Here is a 16,008-nt window from a genome sequence, read left to right on the forward strand (position 1 = left end):
TCTTATTCTCAAGGATTAAAGATCAAACGGAGAAAAAAAAAAAAATGATTGCAAAACCATCGATTAGGTGGCGATATGCACTAAGCATAAGGCCTACATGACCTTTGAACAGAAGAAGAAGAAAGAAGCATTATGGCGCGCTTATTCTTAGCGTCCGTTTCCATAGTGACTCGTCGATTCGTCGCTCTGTTGAGAATGTCTCGAGTCTTAACCAGGAACATACTCTGAGTTGAATGAACTTACTCCCGGACGCGTTTTTGGAACCACATACCTCGAGTAAGCAAGGTTTGGGGTTAATCAACCGAAAGTTCAGGGTTTATCTGACGGCAAGTTAACCATGCTTTCTGGAATACACCCCAGGTAGAATTAATCAGTCTACAAATACTCTAATGAGAGTTTGTTGACATGTAGGTGCAAAGTTACTTATTTATTGTCAACAGAATGTTCAAAAGGGATCATCAAAATAAAGTGTTACCTTAATTTTTAAGGAGAACTGTCCATTTAATTTTTATTATTGTTTTATTTTTATTTTTAAACTTTACCCAATGAGAATCTGGTGGGCTGATTTAATGTGGAACTGGTTCGTTCTGATATAGCTTTGGAAAGCTTCTGAAGACCATCTTCCTAGGGTTTGGATCTGCTGTTTGGTGAGGCCTTTTGGGCTGCTGATGTTGCTTCCCGATGCGAAAGGAATGGCTGGAGAAATTTTTGTTGAGATACCTGCCGCTAGCAGGACAGATTTGAGATGTTTTTGGAACCACATACCTCGAGTAAGCAAGGTTTGGGGTTAATCAACCGAAAGTTCAGGGTTTATCTGACGGCAAGTTAACCATGCTTTCTGGAATACACCCCAGGTAGAATTAATCAGTCTACAAATACTCTAATGAGAGTTTGTTGACATGTAGGTGCAAAGTTACTTATTTATTGTCAACAGAATGTTCAAAAGGGATCATCAAAATAAAGTGTTACCTTAATTTTTAAGGAGAACTGTCCATTTAATTTTTATTATTGTTTTATTTTTATTTATTTTTATTTTTTTTACAAATAAAGCCACACTTACATAACTATACGAACTTCATAAATAATTGTCTCATTAAAAGTTACAATTAATTTCATTAATTACAATTGACTTCATATTTATTTGACCTAACACTTTCTTTTAGTTATATATAATCTTTAATAATTCTTTAATAAATTATTATGGGACGTTCATGTGAAACATGATGTTTGTACACTGTTTGTTTTATTATTTTTTATTCTAAATATTCCCAAAATATATCATGAAATATCTTGATTCTCAAATATGTGTAAGTAAATGCATTTTGCACCTTTATAGATTATATTAGTTGATCTATAATGGGCGATAGGAAAAGTAGCCTAATAATGTAATATTAACTTTGCTTTTACTTAAGTACCAGATGTCATACCATAAAATGAATGTCAGGTGAGCCTCATGACGTGGGACTTGAAAAGGTAAGTTTAAAAATGTCTGGAAGGCTTTATTTTAATTTGTTTTATTTTTATTTTTAAACTTTACCCAATGAGAATCTGGTGGGCTGATTTAATGTGGAACTGGTTCGTTCTGATATAGCTTTGGAAAGCTTCTGAAGACCATCTTCCTAGGGTTTGGATCTGCTGTTTGGTGAGGCCTTTTGGGCTGCTGATGTTGCTTCCCGATGCGAAAGGAATGGCTGGAGAAATTTTTGTTGAGATACCTGCCGCTAGCAGGACAGATTTGAGATGTTTTTGGAACCACATACCTCGAGTAAGCAAGGTTTGGGGTTAATCAACCGAAAGTTCAGGGTTTATCTGACGGCAAGTTAACCATGCTTTCTGGAATACACCCCAGGTAGAATTAATCAGTCTACAAATACTCTAATGAGAGTTTGTTGACATGTAGGTGCAAAGTTACTTATTTATTGTCAACAGAATGTTCAAAAGGGATCATCAAAATAAAGTGTTACCTTAATTTTTAAGGAGAACTGTCCATTTAATTTTTATTATTGTTTTATTTTTTATTTATTTTATTTTTTTTTTACAAATAAAGCCACACTTACATAACTATACGAACTTCATAAATAATTGTCTCATTAAAAAGTTACAATTAATTTCATTAATTACAATTGACTTCATATTTATTTGACCTAACACTTTCTTTTAGTTATATATAATCTTTAATAATTCTTTAATAAATTATTATGGGACGTTCATGTGAAACATGATGTTTGTACACTGTTTGTTTTTATTATTTTTATTATTATTTTTTTTTAACAATGTTTTGCTAAAGCCTCTTTTCCACCAAAACTACCTGGAACAATTCCTGGGAAAAAAGTTCCTGGGACAATTTTTTTTTTTTACCCCAGACCTGTTGATGTCTGCATTTCGATCGCGGTCTAAAGTACAGAGAAGAATAGGCAAATAGTCTGGTGACGTAGGTCTGCGCGCGTTTCTCAATACCAAGTACGCAAATTTCGGACTTGCATCCTCATCGGTAGTTCTGACGTCGCGAGTTCGACTCGGAAGTGTGAACTCCCGCAGACGGGACGATGCAAGTCCGGCAATTCTGCAATGAGCAGCGTACTTGATAACATCAGTCAGCTTGCCTCAGCTACAGCAATTCTCATGCTTGTCACAGCAGCCACACTACCACTGTATAACCTGATATAGGCTTATGTATTATTTTTTATTCTAAATATTCCCAAAATATATCATGAAATATCTTGATTCTCAAATATGTGTAAGTAAATGCATTTTGCACCTTTATAGATTATATTAGTTGATCTATAATGGGCGATAGGAAAAGTAGCCTAATAATGTAATATTAACTTTGCTTTTTACTTAAGTACCAGATGTCATACCATAAAATGAATGTCAGGTGAGCCTCGCCGAGCGTGGGACTTGAAAAGGTAAGTTTAAAAATGTCTGGAAGGCTTTATTTTAATTTGTTTTATTTTTTATTTTTTAAACTTTACCCAATGAGAATCTGGTGGGCTGATTTAATGTGGAACTGGTTCGTTCTGATATAGCTTTGGAAAGCTTCTGAAGACCATCTTCCTAGGGTTTGGATCTGCTGTTTGGTGAGGCCTTTTTGGGCTGCTGATGTTGCTTCCCCGATGCGAAAGGAATGGCTGGAGAAATTTTTTGTTGAGATACCTGCCGCTAGCAGGACAGATTTGAGATGTTTTTGGAACCAGGAGCGACTGGCGGGTTTTTTGGCCTCGTCTAAGAATAGAGGTTCGAGAGGGGATTTGGCCTGGGAAATCCTGGAGATGAGGTACTCGAGGACAGCTTGGTAAGGTTGGATAGGAGAGGAAAGATTGAAAATGTAAACGAAATGACCTTTCTTAACTTGGTCTGTTTTACTTTGTTTGATCAGAAAATAAATGGTTTCGCTATCGAGGATTGTTAGGTCTGAGATGGTGGGGTTGATGGCCGGATCGAATTTAGAGGAGATGGTTAGCTCTGAGCATCTCAGAAACCCCGAAGAAGGCTAAAATGAACATGGCGTCGAGTGTCCAGGCGGTATTATGGGGCTGGTAATTTGTGCGGAGGGAGTGGATACATTTGGTGAGGATGTCTAAAGTAATGGGTAGTCTGGAATCGGGACGAGTCGGCCGGGATCGTTGGATTTGTATGCAGATTTGAACTGTTTTGTTGAACCATAGTTACACGGGATTCAAACCTGAGCTCCTCACCTCTCAAATACGTCTCCGTGAGCTACCCAACAAACCTACCGTCTATGAAAACTCATAGATATGAAGCTGGATATGTGTGATGCTAACGTTCAAAAGCATCAGTTTTCAAATCTCGCAGCATATTAATATTGTCTTATAACATGATATTCTTCAAGTATTTGTGCGAAAATTATGCTTTATTAATCTTTATTAATAATTAATTATGTTTATTTATTTTGGAAACTGCAGTGATATACTTATTGGTACGTATTTCACGTCTCGCTAAAACGTGCACCCAGGTAGGTTTATGCCATGAGACCAGGTAGAATTAATCAGTCTACAAATACTCTAATGAGAGTTTGTTGACATGTAGGTGCAAAGTTACTTATTTATTGTCAACAGAATGTTCAAAAGGGATCATCAAAATAAAGTGTTACCTTAATTTTTAAGGAGAACTGTCCATTTTTCTTTTTACAAATAAAGTGACACTTACAATTAATTACATTAATTACAATTAACTTCATATTTTATTTGACCTAACACTTTCCTTCAAATATTGACTGTTTTAGTTATATATAATCTTTAATAACTCTTAAATTAATAATAAATAAAATAAATTATTTGGGGACTTTCATGTGAAACATGATGTTTGTACACTGTTTGTTTTTAGTCTTTTACAACTGTGTACAGTAGTGCAGTCATTCACTGATGGTTTACTTCAACAAATGGTGTCCCAACACAGTACCAAAATCTTTAAAATTAGATACTGACATTTATTAATGTTACCAAGAACTGCATAGACCCAACAATATGCGAAGTGATTAACATGACACATGCTGAATAGAAAAAAATGGTTTTCACTTTGATGTCAACAATAAAATATATTGGAAGATGGTCAGATTGGTTAGTGTTTCATTATTTACATTTAGCACTGTTTTTCACAGGTTTGTTTGAACATATATGGTCACAACCCAAAGCTACTGTATATTTTAGCATTTCCATTTATCTCAAAGGTATTGGCTCAGATGTTGATGGAAGAAATGAGATCATGAGTTGAATGTAACTTTTTTCAATGCTGACAATCACTGTTCTTCCTGATTCTGAGACACAGATGGTTTTGCTGGAATGCAACCACCATAAGAAACTAATATAAAATGGGTTCAAGGAAATCTATCTATAGCTTTGTGTCAGGTAAAAAGGAAACTTTTACCCACCTTCACTCGGAAAAAAAAGTTTAAACCACATATCTATATGCATGCAAAGGTTTATGTTTATTTCATATCAACTGACCAAACTGGTGGAACATTTCTTTCACATGAAACCACACTTATGCTAACCACAAAACAGAGCTGTTCAGAAGTTTTAACATGTAAGAACCAAAATTATTCAAAACAATTAACATGCACGCCAATAATAATAATAAAAATAATAATATATTTACTATATTTATTAAGCTTTAATCATGTGATTTGTAAGGACTTTTATATGTATAGACAATTTAAAATGCTGTCAAACTGTTTTTACTGGCTGTAGAAGAGAGTAGGTGGTCTGGTCCTGGTCTGGTCTTGGGCAAGGTCTGTTTTTTCTGGAGCGCTTGGAGAAATCAACTTCAGCATACTAAAAGAAGATGATCATACAAATGAATGACCATATATTGTATGTAAAGACAATGCACAGCCAGATGGTCATAACTGAAAAATAAACCCTGACAGGGTGATAAGGACCCCGATTGTCTTGTATCATACTGAAAGGTGAAGAAAAAGAGAGAGATAAACTAGCACAACGATCAAATATACAGTTTAGCTGTATTTATATACAAATATTTGATCAGAATGTTGCGACTGACCAATCAGAATTGAGTATCCCGTTTGCGTACTAAGTTTTAAATGTATGTTTCTAACACACATTTCATGTAGTTTTATTATACACTATTTGAAGTTGAAAGGATTTACTTGGATTAGCCACAAGTAAACGGTAACTATCACATCACAAGTATTAACTTATGAATGCAAGAATACAATGGAGAGATTACAATGTAAACTAATATATTAAAAGTAATTAAGCTAATTTAAAGAAGCATTTTACCTGTAAATCATTTGTGTTTTGAGCTGCTGTGGTGCTTTGAGGTTTCTCTGAAGTATTTTTTGATCTTCTAGTTGCATCAAGGCAGCACTTCACCAAACCTGAAATGGCTCTGAATTTAACATCACTGAATTCACATGTAACAATCTTAACAAGAGTTTACTTTTCTAGAGTTTCCCTGGACTTAATTCATTTAGACTTTAATCAGAATGTAGTAAAATTCCATACCTATTACTGCAATGATCAAAAGCACATTGAACAGGACCGATGTGATGATCAGGTTTCTCCATCGAGTCTCGTGTTGTGGAGCATCATTCGATTCTGTCTGATTCCTGTGGACCAAGTCTGTAAAATATTTCTAATTCTATCAATCTCTGTTTCAGTCTTTAGCGTTATAAACCCATACAGTATATTCAACATGGAATCCATCATATGGATTAAAAATACATCTGAAATGAGAAAATAACTCACAGCTGATGTAGATTTTGGTGCCGTTGCTGAATTTTAATGGTTCACTAGTTTTGACACAATAATAAACTCCTAATTCATCAGTGCTGATATTTCTGATGAACAGATGGCTGTTAGTTTTCACCGAGTATTTGAGTTTGAAGATGCTGTTTTCATATTTAGCTCCTTCATTAGTGCTGCTGTAAGTGCGTAAGATGAAGCACTGGAGGATCTGGTGATTTGTGTCTGTACCAGTAAATCTCCTTTATATCAAGATCACAGCTTATATTCACATCAGCTCCTAAAGTTACTGCTGTGTTTGTTACACTCTCTGCGGCTTGAGACCACATCAACAGATCTATGAGAGAAAGAAAACATTTATTAATATAGAAAATCATAAAAAACGTAATTTACCGATTCAATCAAATGTGATGTGGTAAACTCACAGATGTGAAGCTGTATGATCTTCATCGTCTGATCCATATGATTATCTTCTATACTGTGATCATTCAAACATCTTTTACTGTGAGCGGAAACACTATGAAACCTCGACCACACAGACAAGAGAGGAAGTCAGAGCTGGGCTACTCTGATGAAGCATGATAATTACAGTTTTTGTTAAATCAACATCATACTCTTAAGTAATAGTTCTAAGTAATAATCCTCTTTCAGAATCCATTTTTAACACTGTAATCTAAATGTATGGTGTCCATTTTTTTTCAAGAGCCATTTAAAGCATGTGTGATGTAACATACAAACCAGCATTAAACAAGAGTAAGTCTATCTTTTATTCAAGGAGAAACTGTCTTTTATTTGTTTTTTGTTGCCTTAATACGTATTTCCACTGAAGTGAACACCATTTTCTAGTTGGGAATTTCTATATAATTTAAAATAATGATTCTTTCACAAGGATATATTGAAAAATGTTTTAGTGTACATATCAATGCTTTTAATTTTTAGAAGGGTAATAAGGAAATAAAATGCGTGTGCAATTGTTATTTATAGTAGTAAATTAAAACAGTAAGACCTTATGTTATAAAGCATTGTCATTTAATGATACATGTATTAGAAGACTACAAAATCATTTTTGACATGTTATAACTGTGTGGAGCTGTGAAGAGTGAACTCCTTTGGGTTGGTGCTAAGGTGATAATTTAAGTTCTGGGTTGCAGAATATTTTGTTGCTCAAATCACAATTTCACTCTATCACAATAGTATATTTCACAACAATACTGCACAGACAATTTGCTTGAAAATTAATCACTAAATGAAAAATAATTATTATATATTATTTATTTAAAAAGAAAAAAACTAAGGCGGCTCAATTTTTATTGTATGTTAAAACGGTTCTGATTAATTACCTCTGAAGGCTGCACAACCATATTAAGTAACATGCATAATTTATATGGCTGAGAAATCAAATAATGTATTCTCTGAGCTTTACAATGACAAATAAGAAATTAATGCAATTTATGCTGTATAGTTTTTAAAACCGTAAATGTATACCTTACATGTATTTAGCAGACATTTTTATGCAAAAGACATGTTGTCATAAGAATACTATTGTACATATTTAATATTGTTAAAATATATACTATGCATACATTTCCACAGCTTCCGCTGTCCTTATTCTAATTAAACAGGCTGTAACAGTAACAAATATACCAGCATATACAGAAAAAAGTAACCTGGACACATCTTGATGGCTATGAGAACAAGATGTCTACATGCTACTGAGTTGATCAAAAACAGTGGAGCATTTCGACCAATCAGGTCTTCATCAAGCACAATTCTGATGAGAACTATATATAATCTTAATCATTTTCCATAGTTTGTACAGTAGTCAGAATATATTTCACTATAATATAATATAGACAAAAATAATTCTGATTACATGTTTAAAAAAGCCACAGTGTGAGAGACAGTTTAGCAATACAGCATTCTAGTAAAATACTCTGATATGGTGCAACATATAAACTCCCAAAACAGCAGTCAGGAAAGTTACAATCCCATCTGGTTGTGTTTTCAAGGAGGAGTTTCTCATATTAGTCTTTGTTTTTGGAGTAGACACTGAAGTGGTGGGCGATGGAGCTGTTAGACACAAATATGAAACAAAATTACTGTTGAGGCAATCTGAATGAGATATATATATATATATATATATATATATATATAAAGTGTTAAAGCTGGAAATATATTTAATCAGGAATGACAGATTAGATCAAAATTACAGTCTTTTTTTCCCTCTCTTTTTATAGGAAAATGGACCATGTGCAATTTTAACATAAATGTTTCTATTTCATGCATTGTACCAGACAGGTACATAACAAAAAACATAAAGTAACAAACACATGCAATAAATACACACACATCCAATCAAAACTATAAATATGGAACTAAAGTTAAACCACAACCATATCAATCCATGATAACTATATCGATCAATCTAAATCAGTAATGACTGTTATACACACCTCTAACTTGCAGCCTTAGTTTGTATTCCTTGTCCACATTTTGGATAAAGCAGGAGAACTCTCCTATACTGGTGAAACTCAGATGTTCGAGTCTGATGGAGAAGTTTCCTTTCTTATAATCTGAGGGAAAACTATCTATTCGATCTTTGAACATTGCATCCTGTTCTTTTGTTAAGGGAATGCCTTTTTCAATATCAATAACAACCACGCTATTATTGTATCTCCAAAACACATTAATTTCTTCTGTGTTTAGCACTCTTTCCTTGTATGAACATGGCAAGATGACAGAGCCTCCAACACCACCAATGATTTCAGCTGGGTCCTGCAGAGACACTGGAGACAAGAGTAACAACCTTAGAAAGCAAACAACAAAACAAACTGCAAAGAATGGAACATTTTTAACGGATGATTTTCAAATATCTTAATTGACGCCTGTCAATACTAACCTTTGTCTATCAGATGTATAAATAATATGAACCAGCATCTGCACAAAGAAATAAATGTTAATATTTGTCTATGAGAAGCTTAGGCCACACTTCTGGTTCCTGTCAACTGAAAACAGGGTTTTTATTTCAGACAAACTTAAGCTTTATTTACTTTAGGGCTTGACAATAAATACAAATCATGCCAAGATGTAAAGCATGACTTCAAAGCCATGCTATATGGTCTGACGGTAAGGGAGATTTTATTTCAAGTGCAATGAATTACTCTGCCAAAGTCATTAAAAAATAAATTAATTTAACATTTAAATCACAGAAAGATTTAATTTAAGGGGAGACACTGCATGCAAAAACACTGTTTTTTTATGCACCTGTCAATTTTGAGATTTTGGGCTTTTTGGTTTTTCATAAAGTGTTTTTTCAGACTAGTAGAACGAAAACATTCAAAAGACACTGTTAAGTGTTTCTTTTATAGCACTTTATCTATTTGTGTCAATAGATTTCAATTACAATACATATTTTTAAAGGCCGTTTTCTCAAAATGAGTTTTTTCTCCTACACTGAGCCATAAATCTCCACTTCAGTAGCACTTAGACACACCAAACTTTACATTTTTATTCCTGTCTATATCCTGAAGGTTTTTACAGAGGGATTTGTTCATATATAATTCGCTTGATTATATACAACATTTTAATCCCCCCAAAATTGTCAAAATATAGTGTTTTCTGTCTGTTCTAAGTATTTTCTGAATTATGGAGTGACAAAATGAGATACCCAAAATTCCCTCTGTAAAAACTTTTGACTGTAATATGTCAAAAAAAATTAACAAGAATTTTGAAACTGACTTCATCCGGTGTTTAGATTTTTGTACTAGAAATGTATGCAAATTAGTGCATATTTCATTAAATAATGCCTCATTTGCATATTTAAACCTAACATTTTAGAAAACTTGTAATACAAAAAATGTTTGCAATTATCAATGTCATCAATCAACTAGGTAAGTAAGGCGATAACTATTAGTTATTTTTTTACCCTATTCACCTTTGTGACAGATGAATTTTAAGAAATACAAACATTCCTATGGTGCTCTTAATTAATAATTAAATGCTTGTACAATCATAATACAATGCTGTTTAATGTCCGTCATCCTTTTTTTTTTTTTTTTTTTTTTTTTTTTTAAGCGATTGCTGCAGTGTTTTATTCTAAATTTATCTGCACAAATCATCTTCATAAAAACATGCCCTTGTACCGTGTATATTTTATATATATATATATATATATATATATATATATATATATATATACACACACACACACACACACACACACATACACTGATGTGCAAAGGTAGGCAAAGGCTTTGTTCAATATGACGTTTTCAAACCTGTCCTGGAGGCCCCCCAGCACTGCAAGTTTTGTGTGTCTCCCTTATGAGACACACCCAGTTCAGGTCGTCTCTACTAAGGCGGTCTCCACTAATGAGCTGATGAGTTGAATCAGGTAGATGAGGGAGACATACAAAATGCGCAGGGTTGGGGGGCCCCCAGGACAGACTTGAAAACTCTGCAGGACAGCGGCTCTCAAGGACCAAACTTGCCTACACTGTAAAAAATTGCTGTAGTTTCTACAGCAAAACTTTACAGAATTTTACTGTTTAAATATTTTACAAGATGTAGCTGTAATTCGCAATGCATTATGGGTCAAATAAGGTTTTACAGTTGTTAACTGTATATTTCCATGTCAACTGTAATTAATTTACAAGAAGCAGGTGTTATCACTGTAGCTCCTGCTTTTTACACTACTTTACTGTAGTGTGGCATTATGGGATTGCGCGCGAATCGTTCAAATCTGAAATCCAGCCGACTGGAGCAGTGCCAGAACGATTGAAGATTAGAGGCTTTATTCATAATTCCTGGTAAATTCACTTAAGAAATATATCCTTTTATATTTATTTAAGTTAATGTATAAGTGATATCATGTCACAATAGCCTGCTATCACACATTTAGACAAGCGGCCTTGGTATGTGCAGTAAAATGGAAATTGCTATCATAGCATAGTTAGGCTGAATGCTGCATTTTTCTCATTTTGGCAGTTTAATTTTCTTATTGAGAGCATTTAAAGTAGCGTTTATCAAACTTTTAACATAATGCCCAGTGTGAACGATTGTCATAGTAACGTTAACTTCTATCTGTCGAAATAACTGACGAACAGCAAAATATGTGAAATTTCATTTGTTTATATGTGTTCAACTGTCAAATTACTATAATTAGAAACAACATGTAAATGAGAAATTGTGTCTATTGCCCTGCACTGTAGTTGTACTCGACATCTTGTCCAGGCCAATTTTTTTGTGAAATACATCTTTACAATCTAGCAGATTGGACAAGTTAGCCTGATTAAAACTTGAGTGAAAAAAAAAACTAGGGAAGCATCGAAACGCGAGACTGATTCTGATTTTGCTAATGTTACATTCAACATCAAAACAAGTAACGTTAACAGCACACATAAACTCACGGAAGAAACATGAGGTAAATGTTCAAACTGTTGAGTTTATTTATAACACATGATATTATTAAGTAGCATAACAAGTGATCTGTTGCTGATTATCACGATTGCAAATGTTACCTAGTTCAATAAACAATTAGTTAACATTAAGTTACTTACTTTTTAGACACAATATTGACTGTTGTTTTATTTCACCGAAATAAACGAAAATCGTTCCAAACAAAGATCAAAACAAAACTCAGGGGTGTTTTTACTGAATGATTCAGCATTCTGAACGAATCGGTTCCATGAATGACTCAATTGACTCACTCATTAAGTTATTTGCTGCCACCTAATGGCGGTTTAGTTTCACGTTTAAAAAGTATCATTGCATTTTTACAACGTTTCTTATTTGTAATTTCAAAAATTCATGTAAAACATTAATGTCATAACACAGTTGTAATTTAATTTGATTGGTGGTACAGTTCTACAATGTATTATTATAACTGAATTTATTAATCAAATGTAAAAGTTTTTTTTTTAAATATATGCCTTTTTGGGTGTTCATTTTGGTCTCATTTATGTAAATGCATTTTTTTTTTTTTTTTAAATCACAAGATAATTTTCATTATTTCTTGTAGGTGCAAAGAATAGCAACTGATGTGGAGAAATGTTTGATGCTTCAAGACTCTGAAGCATTAGGTAATGTATTAATTCTGTTGTAAATCATTTGATAAACTTGTATTTTAGATTACATTTTAAATTGAAATACTGTATTGTAAGTTACATTATTGCTTCTATTTATTAATTTCAGGTGCACCCAGTGGCTTTTGACTAGACCTATTCGAGGGTCACATGGTTGTGAATACACACCTCAACTTTGCGGCTGGAATTTCAGTCTTATTACAACTTCAGCCTGGTGTCCCGGGAGCAGGCGACTTTTGCACACTTGAATTAATTTCAAAGGTACCATGTTTTACTTGAGTAATTTCATTTGTGAAAAAGGTTACTTATTTAGTTTAAGTACTGGTAAATGCTGCTTGTATTGTATAAGTGGCATTTTTACATTTATTTTATTGAGCTAGTTTCATTTAATACTGAACTTTATTCTAAAGCTTCTGCTTGTTTTTATGTGCAAATGTTTTGTTGGAATCACAACACTCACTGGATACAAGACGGATACATAGAGGCAAAGCAAGTGGAAAGGTCTCAGAGAAGAGGGACAACCCTCATTTGTGTGCTCATCTCAGAAAGTTGATGGACTTTCAGTATGTATTTATTAAATTGTCTTTTGCAGGAATATTCTAAATTTAATATAACATAAGCTCAAACAACAGAATTTGTGGTATAATGTTGATTCCAGCATTTTATTTTAATCCTTTAACCAAAATTATACAAATTCTGTTGATTGACCTTAATTTTTTTATAGAAAGTAAATGTTCTACTCCGAATATGGCTTATTTTTTGTGATATAACAGTTATTTGTAGTTATTTTGTGATGCTATGCTATTTTTATGATAAGATTTTAATTGTTGAAAGACTGACATTTTTATTTTTACCAGTAAAAGCCTTGCAATGTCTTTCTGCCAGTTTTAATAAATATTTATTTGCAACATCTTTGACTTGGTTTTTATTCATTTGTAAATGTATTAAGATAGTTCTCATGATAATTCATTTAAATCAGTATTTTACAGTTTACTGTTAAAATTATTCTTTGCAGCATTTTCATTGTTAAATTATTACAAAATCATCTTGGATTTAGGGGTATTTACAGGATTTTATTGGCAACTTTTGTTGCCAGGTAAATACTGTACTTTAGTGAGATTACAATATATTGCTGTAAAATATATTTACAGGATTTTATTGGCAACTTTTGTTACCAGGTAAATACTGTACTTTCGCGAGATTACAAAATATTGCTTTAATATAAACTACAAGTTTAATTCAATGTTACTGTAAAAAATACTACAAATGACTGTATTTCACATACAGCAATTAACTGTGATTTGCTTTGCAGTATTATACTGTAATCCATTTTACAGCAATTAACATCATTTTTACAAGATTTTATTGGCAACTTTTTTGCCAGTAACATCCTGTAAATTCTACGGTACATTTTTTACAGTGTACCCCTGCCTTAGGGATACAGGTGATTTTCTTCAGTGTGTGCCAGTTATAAAAAAATCTAGATAAAGATATGCTTGCTGCAATGGATTTTACTTCTCTATACACTAAAAAACTGCTGAGATGACATTTCCAGTTTAAAACTTGTGACTCCTTGTGATAACATTCATCTGTGTTGTTTTACCACTTCAGCTATTTTAAGATGGAATGTATTTGTAACAGTATTAAACTCAATCACATCCACTAGATCATCAAATATTTTCTTACATCCAGCATACACATTGTTTTTATCCCACAGAACTATAGCCTCTAACAAGAAAGATATGTTCAAAACGTTTAACTGACTTATTTTTGTATAATTATTTATACACCCTATTCATTACTGGAAAGGAAGTCATCATCGTTTGGTAAATTGAAACTTCAACAAATACAGTTTTTGTTTTCCCATTTGCCCCAGTAGCTAAACAAGAAAAGAAAAGAAAAAGAAAATACATAAGAGCTTTTCTTTGACTTTCCAAGACATGGGTAGAGTTGGTTATATATTCGCACATTCGGACTATTGCATTCAATTAATTTGTTAACCACACTACATTGGACATTCAGCGGACATTCACAAGTAAATTTGATATTAAAACAACACTTGCCCATTTTGATCGATTGTGGAAAAAAAATGTAGTAGGTTACAATGATGTTGCTGATTAGAATGTGCAATAAAGAAATTTTTTGCACAACAATTAGCAAGTTATTGAACGCGAAAATGTGTGAATGTTGTGAATGTGCGAATATAAAACCAACTTTACCCAAGTCTTTCCAAGAGAGGGAAAAAAATAACAGATCGATCGATTATAGGCCTATTGGAAACACTCATGATGCAGCAGCATTATAGTTTTCTGAAATATAATGCCAAAATAATAAAACAAAGTATAGAGTTATAAATGTATCTAATTTATCTATTGTTTTACCGTGTTATCGCACACACCGACCAAGCGGTAACTGTTACAGTCTGACAAAAAGCTCAGAAGACTGAAAACATTCACAGACAATTTTAAATTTATTCACAAAACCGTACATACCTTACAAACATGACTGTCGTATTCTGCTATGTGTCGTTTGTCCTAACGTTACTTTAAAGTAAGGGAAACGTAGTGGGCGATTTTAAAATTGGAGGAAAAAAAAGTTACTTTCGAAACCGAAGCTCCGCTTCCGTAAAAAAAAAAGAAAAGAAAAGAAACGGATTTCACATCGTAGGACTGTATCGGTGCTTGATTCGTTTATCCAAGAGCACGTGATGTATGACGTCGAGGCTGCATTCGCCTGAAAACCACGTGATTGGCTCAAGTATCAAGAAGTGTTTCCCTTAAATTATAGATTTTACTTTGTCTAAGGAGTAAAATAGATAGATCACATACTTACTTTATGAATTAATGTTTCATTTATGTTACTTAATTAAGTCATAGGACTTGAGTATTATTGCTCTTTTGTTGATTTTGATTGCTTCCATTGTCCTAAATCTCCTTTTTCTTTCTGAATTTGATTCTCGTTTCATCTCTAATACTTACAAATAACAAAGAGAGTGCCAATTTTTGATGCACTATGTAATTTTATTTTTTGCACTTTTCTGTAGCCTATAGATAATTCCATAATTTGATGTAGGCAAATCCAGATTTTTTTTTTTTTTTGTCTTTATTTTTATGATTGTTCTTTGTAGGAATATATTTATGTCTTGTTTCCCTGTTCTTGTATTTTTCTACAATTTGTGCAATAATAATAATAAATAATAATAATAATAATAATAATAATAATAATAAAGATTAATTGCTTCCATTGTCCTCATTTGTAAATCGCTTTGGATAAAAGCGTCTGCTAAATAACTAAATGTAAATGTTAAGTGCCAGTACACCGACACAAATTAATCACAACAATGACCATATATTGTAGAACCAGATGTGAACCATCACTATGTTTCACCGTTTTTGTTTTTTTTTTCTTTCTTTTTCTTCAGCGCACTCCGTCTCCTTCTGCTGCTTCCGTGTGCAACAGTTGGCTTCCGACGGGAAAGCACACACTATTCATTTTGTAAATAGGGAACTGGTTTTTAACAGTAACTTTAAAACCGTTAAAGACGGTACTGTGAGTTCCGAGGTTGTATAGGCCTATATGCTCGTTGAAACCACCAATTTGCATTATTTCAACTTTTATTTTTATTTATTTTTAAATGATCGTGTTTAGTAGAGAAAGATGTGGTGAAAATCTGACTACATTACCCATGACGCTGTGCAAAA

The 16,008-nt window shown here is 33.0% G+C and overlaps 1 long non-coding RNA gene across 1 annotated transcript; it reads right to left on the reverse strand.

Annotated features, from left to right (window-relative positions):
- Positions 1-4,959: 4,959 nt before the first annotated feature.
- LOC131530580 (uncharacterized) lies at positions 4,960-15,353 on the reverse strand. The gene is made up of 8 exons (XR_009268431.1): positions 14,800-15,353; positions 9,124-9,161; positions 8,678-9,010; positions 6,650-8,294; positions 6,228-6,561; positions 5,985-6,101; positions 5,760-5,857; positions 4,960-5,291 (listed from the first exon to the last, which is right to left on the reverse strand). It is a non-coding gene; the product is annotated as an uncharacterized LOC131530580 (long non-coding RNA).
- Positions 15,354-16,008: the final 655 nt, after the last annotated feature.

This window comes from Onychostoma macrolepis, chromosome 22, assembly GCF_012432095.1.
Source record: "Onychostoma macrolepis isolate SWU-2019 chromosome 22, ASM1243209v1, whole genome shotgun sequence".
Classification (NCBI taxonomy): domain Eukaryota; kingdom Metazoa; phylum Chordata; class Actinopteri; order Cypriniformes; family Cyprinidae; genus Onychostoma; species Onychostoma macrolepis.